This window comes from Schistocerca nitens, chromosome 4, assembly GCF_023898315.1.
Source record: "Schistocerca nitens isolate TAMUIC-IGC-003100 chromosome 4, iqSchNite1.1, whole genome shotgun sequence".
Taxonomy (NCBI): Eukaryota; Metazoa; Arthropoda; class Insecta; order Orthoptera; family Acrididae; genus Schistocerca; species Schistocerca nitens.
Genome location: NC_064617.1, coordinates 607,896,950 through 607,907,752, shown reverse-complemented (window position 1 = coordinate 607,907,752; position 10,803 = coordinate 607,896,950). Strand labels below are relative to the sequence as shown.

Sequence of the window (10,803 nt, the reverse complement as noted above, 5' to 3'; positions counted from 1 at the left end):
TTTCCAGCAGCTTTACAGCCCTTGTTAGGAAGGTGTTGTAGCTAATAGTGATTACTTTTGGGGAGGCCAGTAAATTAGTATTTTGTTTGTCGCTCTTGTTACCAACTTTTCAGACTCACCTTTTATCTTACGAAATTGTTCTGCGAGTGGGTCAGAGTTCGGTAGATTTTAAGCGGGATGAAGCTACCTCTGATAGCCGTGAACGAGATGGCTGACACGGCAAACTAATTAGCCAATGAAACTTCCAGCTACATTAAAAATGTGCGGGACTGCGAGTTAACGATTGGCTAGGACTCAACTGAACTCGCTAATACGCGAATTCTTTATTACCTCCAGCTAAGGAAGAATAAGTTTAGCTTACGATCGAAAGCGAGGACGACGACGTTAATGTCTAAGCATAAAGTCGGATCGGAAAATTAATTCAACGTTGTCTCTTAAAAGGCATCGTCACAGTATTCTCCTTAAGTAATTTACAGAAATCATGAAAAACCAGATTCCGGGTTGAGATGTGACCCATGCTATCCCTGAAAACTAGTCCTGCGCCATAACAAGGGTGCCACCTTGCGCAATTCAGTTAGCCTTATGTCAACTGGACGTTAAAATCTACATTTCCCTTCTCCTCTCGTCTACCTGTCTCTCTACCTACCAATCTCGTACAGACGAATTACCTGCTGACCACTGACATGCCAGATGTAGTAACAAGTCGGGTGCTAGTCAACCGTCCGCTCTTTCCTTCGTATGTGAGTCGGGGATGGTTCAAATGGCTCTGAGCACTATGGGACTTAACATCTATGGTCATCAGTCCCCTAGAACTTAGAACTACTTAAACCTAACTAACCTAAGGACAGCACACAACACCCAGCCATCACGAGGCAGAGAAAGTCCCTGACCCCGCCGGGAATCGAACCCGGGAACCCGGGCGCGGGAAGCGAGAACGCTCGGGGATAACATGCCTCCTAACTCTGTAACGAAAGTACTATTTCTATAAATCTGGACACCCGGAGTATTTTTCTGACAACAGATCGTATGATTTATTTGTTCGATGGTGTCTTCCTTACCGCCGCCATCCTTTCTTATGTGTGAGGCATGACTGCTTATTTCCTTTTTCTTCCCCATAGTTACACATACCTGCCGAGTAAGAGGAGGTGAACTGCAACCGACACTGAAGTAATTGTGAAGTAGTCAACATACCGGAAAAGAACTAGCCTATAGAGAATACAGTAAGCGCTTCACAAGGCACTAACAAGTGATACTTACGAGTGCGACGAGGTAGTATAAATGTCACAAACCCATAACGTGACACGAACTTCAAACAACTATAATCCGAACACTTCCTACTGTAAATCCTTCTTAAAAAATATTTGACAGGGTACCTACCTACCTCAATACCTACCTACCTCAATACGAAATGAACATTTACGTACTCAGTATACAGGGTGTTACAAAAAATGTACGGCCAAACTTTCAGGAAACATTCCTCAGACACAAGTAAAGAAAAGATGTTATGTGGACATGTGTCCGGAAACGATGACTTTCCATATTAGACCTCATTTTATTACTTCTCTTCAAACCACATTAATCATGGAATGGAAACACACAGCAACAGAACGTACCAGCGTTACTTCAAACATTTTGTTACAGGAAATGTTCAAAATGTCCTCCGTTAGCGAGGATACATGCATCCACCCTCCGTCGCATGGAGTCCCTGATGCGCTGATGCAGCCCTGGAGAATGGCGTATTGTATCCCAGCCGTCCACAATACGAGCACGAAGAGTCTCTACATTTGGTACCGGGGTTGCGTAGACAAGAGCTTTCAAATGCCCCCATAAATGAAAGTCAAGAGGGTTGAGGTCAGGAGAGCGTGGAGGCCATGGAATTGGTCCGCCTCTACCAATCCATCGGTCACCGAATCTGTTGTTGAGAAGCGTACGAACACTTCGACTGAAATGTACAGGAGCTCCATCGTGCATGAACCACATGTTGTGTCGTACTTGTAAAGGCACATGTTCTAGCAGCACAGGTAGAGTATCCCGTATGAAATCATGATAACGTGCTCCATTGAGCGTAGGTGGAAGAACATGGGGCCCAATCAAGACATCACCAACAATGCCTGCTTGATGCTAGTACTGTAGAGCAATGAGTCGCATGTCAACACAAGCACCGAAGTCAACATTACCTTCCTTCAATTGGGCCAACTGGCGGTGAATCGAGGAAGTACAGTACATACCGACGAAACTAAAATGAGCTCTAACATGGAAATTAAGCGTTTCTGGACACATGTCCACATAGCATCTTTTCTTTATTTGCGTGTGAGGAATGTTTCCTGAAAGTTTGGCCGTACCTTTTTTAACATCCTGTATAAAACAGAATGATCAGCGGCAGAATTAAAACTTTGAAATTAATTATAGTCATTCTTTAAGCTTTATTTTATGAATTGGTTTAATATAAGACGAATTTACTAATTGATGAAACTTTTCTATTTGTGTCTGCGGAGCACACTGTGACATCTGCAGCAATTCTGATTAATAAATCGTTGTCAAATTCAATTGGATCGGGTTACTAAGAACGCAGGATTCTTTACGGATTTCTATTGTTATTCTTTATAAAATCCAGAAACTGAAGAGAAACTCAACACTATATAATATGTTTGTAAGATGTAAGGCATACAGGAAACATCTGAAAGAAGAGAACACAGTTATTAGATAGTTTCGCATGGCCGCATGATATTTCACTCTCCATGGCATGACCACATTTATTGGCAACAATAAAATTATAGCGAGTGAGGTAACCAATAGGCGTTAGCAAAATTAACAAGAGCAGACTGTGTGCAAGTGTCTAGGGATAGCAGCTTATACTGGAAGTAAATACATATTTATTTTCTGGGTGTATTCCAATCTCTGTCTTCCCTAAACTTTTTACGCTCTACAGCTCTCCCTAGCACCATGGAGGTTATTCCCTGATGTCTTACACACGTGTCCTGTCACCCTGTCCTTAGTTCTTGTCAATGTTTTCCATTCGTTCCTTTCCTCGCCGATTCTGCGGAGAACCACCTCCACGTAATTTCCAACGCCTTCCGTGTATTAGCCTTGTAAACAACTTGGATGCATGAGCTGTAAGGCTGATTGTGCGATAGTTCTGGTAATTATTTGCCTTTACTATCTTCGGGATTGTGTGGATGATACTTTCTCGAACTCTGATGGTATGTCTCCAGATTCATAGATTTTACGCACCAACTTGCGTAGTCACTTGGTTGCCACTTCCCTCAATGATTTAAGAAATTCTGCGCTATTTGACCGATTTCTTTCGAAGCAATATTAAACTTTGATTCTAAAATTTGATCCCCTATGTCTTCCATATCGACTCAATTCTTCCTCAGTCACATCATCAGACAAGTCCTTGTAGATGCCTCCAATGTACTCTTTCCACTGTCCACTCTCATCTGCGCTTAACACTGGAGTTCTCTTTTGCACAGCCGCGCGGAGTGGCCGCGCGGTTAGAGGCACCCTGTCACGAATCGCGCGGCCCCTCCCGCCGGAGGTTCGAATCCTCCCTCGGGCATTGGTGTGTGTGTGTGTGTGTGTGTATGTGTGTGTGTGTGTGTTGTTCTTAGCATAAGTTAGTTTAAGTAGTGTGTAAGTCTAGGGACCGATGACCTCAGCAGTTTGGTCCCTTAAGAATTCATACACAGACACACACACACACACACACACACACACACACACACACACACACACACACACACACAATTGCACTCTTGATGCTGACTACCTTGCTCTCAATTTAATTTAAGATTCTTTGACTTTTCTGCTGAATCATTTATTGCTACGTCCGTTTCTTTATCGATTCCTTCTCTTTTTACCTGTTCCTGTTTCGCCTTGGCTTCTCTGCTCTTCCTGTTTGTATTTCGATACTCCTGACTTTCCCTGAACATTTTTGCACTTCCTTCTTTCGTCGAGCAACTATAGTATTTCTTGTGATACCCAAAGTTTCTTCAACGTTACCTTCCTTGTAACTATGTCCGTCCAACCGCTGCGATTGCTACAATTACATTCGCCTTACAACATGAAAAAAAAAAAAAAAATGGAGTTCACAAGTTGACATTTCCTATCCACCTCTGAAAGCAGGCTCAATACACGACTGGCTAAAACAATTATCGTACGTTAATAGGGCGTATTCAGTCAAATGCCGCACTAGTCGCGAGTGTATTCGTTTAAAGAGACTATGACAAAAAAAATGGTTCAAATGGCTCTGAGCACTATGCGACTTAACTTCTGAGGTCATCAGTCGCCTATAACTAATTAAACCTAACTAACCTAAGGACATCACACACATCCATGCCCGAGGCAGGAATCGAACCTGCGACCGTAGCGGTCGCTCGGTTCCAGACTGTAGCGCCTAGAACCGCACCGCCACTCCGGCCGGCCAGACTATGACACAGCAAGGCTTTGGGAATGCAGGAATTTTCGGCGAAATGCACTGATAAATTCCTCTCGTGATATTAACCGAATGATGTCTCCGTTTCGGGGCGACGTTTCGACAAGTTCGTTACTTCTCATTTTCCGGCAAATTCAGAAGATGACAAAAAGCAACTTGTCGAAACGTCGCTCCGAAACGAAGATATTGTTCGGCTAATTTCCAAATGGATTCAGCAACGACGCTTTTGAATTCTCATTTAAAATTTGTGTATTTTCCATGCACATGTCTGGTCACTGAACTCCCAACTATACTTACCAATGTTGTTTCACATATTAAGAGCTAGATGTGTCTCCGGGTCCACGATATTCCTTTACACTTTTTTTTAATGACAATGATATATAATGAGGCCACCAGACCGATACAGAGGCGCCGTCTCAAATTGCACTAGAGATTTAGAGTTTTTTCGACAACTGAAGGAACGACAGTGCGACATGGCATCCGGCATAAATCCACACAAAACGTCAAGTTCTTATGCCGCCCATCTGCATCACGTCTTACAATCTCAAAAGTTCGTATCAGGACGAATGTAACATACAAAAACATATTATTTTTAATGCAAGGAAATTTGAATGCATAAAACAGACTAGTAGAACTTTGAGAAATGGTGCCACGTTCAATAGTTTTAGAAACGCATTATCTTTACACAACTTTTTGGATATTAAAGAAAATTTTATACTCTTTGTGCAGCCCTACACTGCAGTCTGTTACCGCGTTTGTTAAGATACTGGACTCGTATTCGTAAAGATGGGAGCGGTTCATATCCTGTTTTGATTTAGGTTTTTCGTGGCTTCCTAAGGCAAACACCAGGATAGTTATCTGAGTCATATTTATGATAGTTAACGCTGTTTAAAGGACGGTATGACCTACTCCGAAAAAACGTCGAGAGCCACGAAGAAACTGAAGATTAGAGTTTTAAGCTAATATCACGTAGTAATTCGGCAGGAAATGATCTGATAAGAGACAACTTTGCACATTCCTTGCAGAGCATTCTTCCTGCTTCAAACGAAAAATACAGACACATGTGCGCAAGAAGATTAAGACGTCGGTGTCTGCGTCGCGTGATAAGCAGCTCCACCGGGGGGAGCCAGTGCTTGCGGGGGCCTTCCAAAGGGTGTTCACACCCACTGTGCAACCTGCGGCCGGCTACCAGGGCCTCCGCGACCGAAATCCATGCTGTTGACATCAATGTACACCACACGAGCGCCACGCGATACATTCAGTCAACCACTATGGTATTTTGTACCTCGCAATGTCAGAGATATATTCTATCGATAGACATTCGCAGCTGTCAGACTTTTGTGGAGCCAATCGTTGTCACCAATTTAGCATCGATAATGATGACCGATACAGGCCACGTTGTGTTCCTTAATGCACGAGCGAAGAAATTGTCAAACTCCAGAAATAATGTTCGTTGTTGGCTAAAATCTAACACTGTTAACCAAAATACAAGTTCTTTAAGAAAGTGGTATCAAGAAATAATACACCGAAAATTCCGCATTCCTCTACTAATGGATAAAATAAGAATCTAAGGAAAAATATAATAAAATGATAAATCACCAGACAGGGAAACCGAATTCCACGACAGCTGAGTTCAGTCACACCGGATATATATAATGAAAATGAACAGACTCAAATGATGTCAATAACCTTCAGCTAAAGTCTATTTCTTGCTAATTTATGACATATCGTAAGCGTCGGTTTGGGCATGGACGTCTGAACCGGAACCTTACCACGCTTTAACACAGATGCAGTATTAACGAAGCATGGCATTAACACTCGTACTACAAAGTAATATTTTCATCATGGTGCGTGCATCGTTACTAATTAACTTAGGATAGAGCAATTAGTAATAGATAACACATTCGTTACAAAGATTTTCTGTCCACGACAGATGAGTTTTGGAGTTACTACTCCGTACTGATGGGATATATTTTGATTTCAATTGTTCAACTGCCGGCAGTTTATCACTTGCATTATCCACTACGTATGCGTCTTACGCGGTGAAATACATCAGTGAAACGAAGTTTAAGTCAGTATGCAGACGGTTTTCGTTCTGTCAGTCGAGACTATGCAATGTATAATAATGCGTGACAATTGTAGCAGGCGAATAATTACAATCAGTTTCTATTGCCTGGAAAAAATGGAGTTATGCGTCACTCATGACAGAGAGACTACAAGATTACAATGACTGAAGACGGTGATCAAATCAAACACATTTCAGCAGTCTAATTTCCGAACTTATTTTATTTGGCTACCAGTTTCGGCGATTTTCTATGTCATCTTCAGGCCCCCTGACCGACGGCTAGGAAGAGTCCAACCTCGGTTCCTATCAAAATAGGGGCCACCATTCAAATACTGGTGTCTGTAGATATCAGCTTGATACAGCGACCACTTCAACCATCATCTGCCGACTCTGCTGAATCGGCAGATGATAGCTCAAGTGATCGCCATATCAAGCTCAGTGAAAAATCAAATCTGTCTTCGAGACAGAGCCTAAAGGATGTATTCTCAAAACAAAATGCAAGAAAAATTGCAGTAAAAGGTACTAAAGGGAAAGCTAATGATCAGCGGAGGGTTCCACAATGAGCATCCATAAAAATAACACGACACAAAAATCTGTGAAAAGAAGTTAAATGTGCTAGCGTTATCTGCATGGTGGTTACGTAAGTAAAAGTCTAGGTGCCATACAGTTTGTCATATAAAGTTCGTTTCACAAGTTCTGCATCAAAACTTCAAGGTCCCAATTAAGGGAGAATAACAAATGCTACCTTCACAACGAATTAATGCAATTAGAAGAAAAACAAATATACCAAATAAAATTCAAGTTTCCTGATGAAAGGAAAGTCATATCGGAATACGTAAAACAGTCTTAGCACGCAGACAGACTAAGTAATGCGGAGTAAAACATAGTTTCCTCTAGCAGCAGAGTCTGTTCAACAGAAAAAGTCCCTCGTCAGTGTCATTAAGAGATTGATCCTACAATATCATAGTTCTCGGCTTGTAGCGCAATGTGGTTTGGACGCTTCTCCAGGCCAGTGGGCGATAGATACCCTGTCCGCCACACGCACGCTGAAACTACAAAAGTAAGAAGAACGGGTAGATCCCCTTCATCACTTTAATTCATACTTTCGGACGAGGTAATACTAAGGCAACAGAAAGTGTATCTGCGCATAAACAACAAATTGCAACTCCAAAATCAAGAAAAGTCGTTCACACAGCTAGCAGCGCCTATGTGCAGGTCGTACAGTATGTTCGCAAATGAATCTAGAAAGACAAGTCTATATGGATTCTGGAACAACCTCTGACTACTTTAATCTGCTCCGTGAGCTTCTTTCCGTACATTTACGTTTGTACCCCGCATTTCATCGCACAGTATACAGCGGAGGGTACATGGTGTATGGATCAAGACCATGTTCTCCCCTCCCTATTCCGTGCGCGAAAGGATTATGTAGCCCCGTATTTTTCTTCTTTTGCTGTTGTGGCCATAATACGAGTTGTACACTGCAGGAAGTAATATGTTTGTTGACTCGGGACAGCGGAGTTTTGAGAGTAAAATTCTTCACAACTGGCGGTTTCTTTCTTGTAGCGTATCTCACATAAGTTTGTTGAGTATTTCTGTGAGGGTCTCACGCACACTAGATAAACTTGTGACAAATGGTGCAGCTCTTTGTACTTTCTCTACTCTTCCCTTATTTGAACTTAATAAGGATCACACACTGATGGACAACACGCATACAGATGCTTATCTGATGCTCCGATACTACAAAACATTACTCAACGTCGTAAAAATGTTATATTTCAGGTAATTCGGTCGCGGAAGACAAGACAAGGCAAAGCTGGAACATTCGTTTGTTATTAGGTCTTTAATAGAGTCACAGGATCCCCCTAAGCAAATAATGACTAAACGAGGATAAGCTCTGCATCTTTTGGACGTCACAAATAATGTTAAAAATAAAAAATCTACTGTCTGAAGAAATTTCTGTCAACCGTGCAGAGCATCAGGGCCGTAGATTGCCCCTACACTTTTTTTAGATCTACGTATACGGTATAATTAGAGGCAATAACCAGAGCAAACGCAGGAATTAAAACAAATGACAGAAGACGCTTAAATACAATGTTGTCTGTTAATAATCGGGCTACTACTAACCAAACTGAGGATGATATTCGGCAGTCTGGGCACCATCTTCAGCAGATCTGCTCTTTGTTCAAAATGAAAGTCTCTGCGCATAAAACCAAGACTGTGGCTTTTAGACACATATCCAATCCGAACTAAAGCAATCCTTGATAACAGATATATTGAGCAAGCGTCTCACTTTAAGAACATAGGCTGTGGCGTAACTTATCACAATGATCTTGATTTCGATCACAAACTGAGTAAGTAATGGACCATGCGTGGAACAGTTCGAAAAATCATTTAAGAACTCTAAGAAACACAACAAGGAAATTTTATGAAGTGACGACTGTGCCAGTTTTGGTTTACGATACAGACTCACGGTTAACGAGTGGTAAAGATCTTAGATATAACAATCAGAAATGCTCCACGAGACTCGATAACTTTAAAAGTGACGGTGTGCGGCGAGAACTGAATAATTTTAAAATAGATTAGAGAATCAAGGAAAATAATGATGGCTCTCACAGCTGAATGCAAGAAAGTTAAATACCAGAAAAGACCGTATTCGGGAGCAAGAAAATTCAAATCCCCGTCCGGCGATGCGGATTAGGTTTTCTGTGATTTCTCAAAGTAGCTCCAGGCAAATGCCGGGATGATTCCTTTGAAATGGTCACTGCCTGTTTACTACTCCATCTTTTAGCATATTCCGACCCTTTGCTACGTCTCAGTGACTGCCCTGTCGATGGGATGTTAAATTCTACCATCCTTCCACAGAGGTTTTATCGTACAGACCGGATGATTAAAGGAGACACTGATAGGCCAAAGGAACGTTGGCAACAACTTTCTCTGTGACCGGAACTGGTGAAGTACCTACTTCCTGAAAGAAGATGCAGAAGAAAAGTCTTCATTTTTGTGGCCATATTGTCAGTAGCTGCTTTACAATTCCTAGGGGTATTTTTGTTCCATTGTTCCAATAACAAGAAAATGTGTGTTTTTCTCAACAGACGCATATAGCTTTGTTGAAGTGAAGCATAATCAGTGGTGGTGATTTCTCCTTGGTTTTTCGCCTTCATCAGGAAATGCCATCTGCTAACACTTACTCCGTTTCTTTCTTCGTTAGGCCCTGATACTTGCCTGATTTTACGCTTCTTTGCAGAATTGTGCATTTTTATGTGTAGCACAGCACGCTATTTCGTACAACACGTACGAAAAAGTGTGCTGTGTTAAACCCAAAAAATGCACACTTCTGCAAAGCAGCGTACAATCAGACCACAAGTATCAATGTCTAACGAAGAAGGAAACGAAAGGCGTGCTAGGAGGTGGCATTTCCTGATGAAGGCGAAAAACCAGGCACAAATGACCACCACGAATTCCACTTTACTTCAATAAAGCGATAAGCGTCGTTGTGAAGGCGGAACAAAAATATTCTCAGAAGAAAAGTCATTCGTATGAAGCACGTAGAGCTACAGTGGCTCGACAGCTATGTCTGGAGAGAAGGGGAAGAGTACGGAGTTGCATTATTTTCAAAAACTGATAAAAGTGACAGAACTAAAACCACCCAAATGGTTCAAATGGCTCTGAGCACTATGGGACATAACATCTGAGGTCATCAGTACCCTAGAACTTAGAACTACTTAAACCTAACTAACCTAAGGACGACACACACATCCATGCCCGAGACAGGATTGGAACCTGCGACCGTAGCGCTCGCGCGGTTCCAGACTGAAGCGCCTAGAACCGATCGGCCACTCCGGCCGGCTAAAATGTGGAACGCTTCACGATTTTGCTTGTCATCCTTGCGCAGGGGCCATGCTAATCTTCTCTGTATCGTTCCAATTTTAGTAAATGTACCGCCGAAGCGACTACAAAACCACCCACAAATGTCGCATTTGCGTACGACGACCAGGTACGTAACATGCGCCGAATTAAGTTTGCACGGTTTGAGAGAGAAAGAGCGCTGTGGCAGCACCACCCACTCACCTGCGAGTCGAGTGCGTCAAGTGAGGTGAGGCGAGGTGGGCAATTGAGGCGCCGGTGGGTGGTTTGGCGCGACGGCAGCGCACGGGCCGGCTCCCTCGTCTGCCGCTGCAGGTCAGCGAGAGATGAACGCCGCAGCCGCTGAGGCTGAGGCACCCGTGGGTTGGAGGCAGCCGCTCATTTGTTCGGCGCCGCAACTCGTTCCCAGTGCGCCGCGGCGCGCGGGGGCGCCCCCGGC

General features: G+C 42.9%; 1 non-coding gene across 1 annotated transcript; it reads right to left on the bottom strand.

The window, feature by feature from the left end:
• Positions 1-10,347: 10,347 nt before the first annotated feature.
• On the bottom strand, positions 10,348-10,454 carry LOC126254794 (U6 spliceosomal RNA). The gene has a single exon (XR_007546431.1). It is a non-coding gene; the product is annotated as a U6 spliceosomal RNA (small nuclear RNA).
• Between the last annotated feature and the right edge of the window lie 349 nt (positions 10,455-10,803).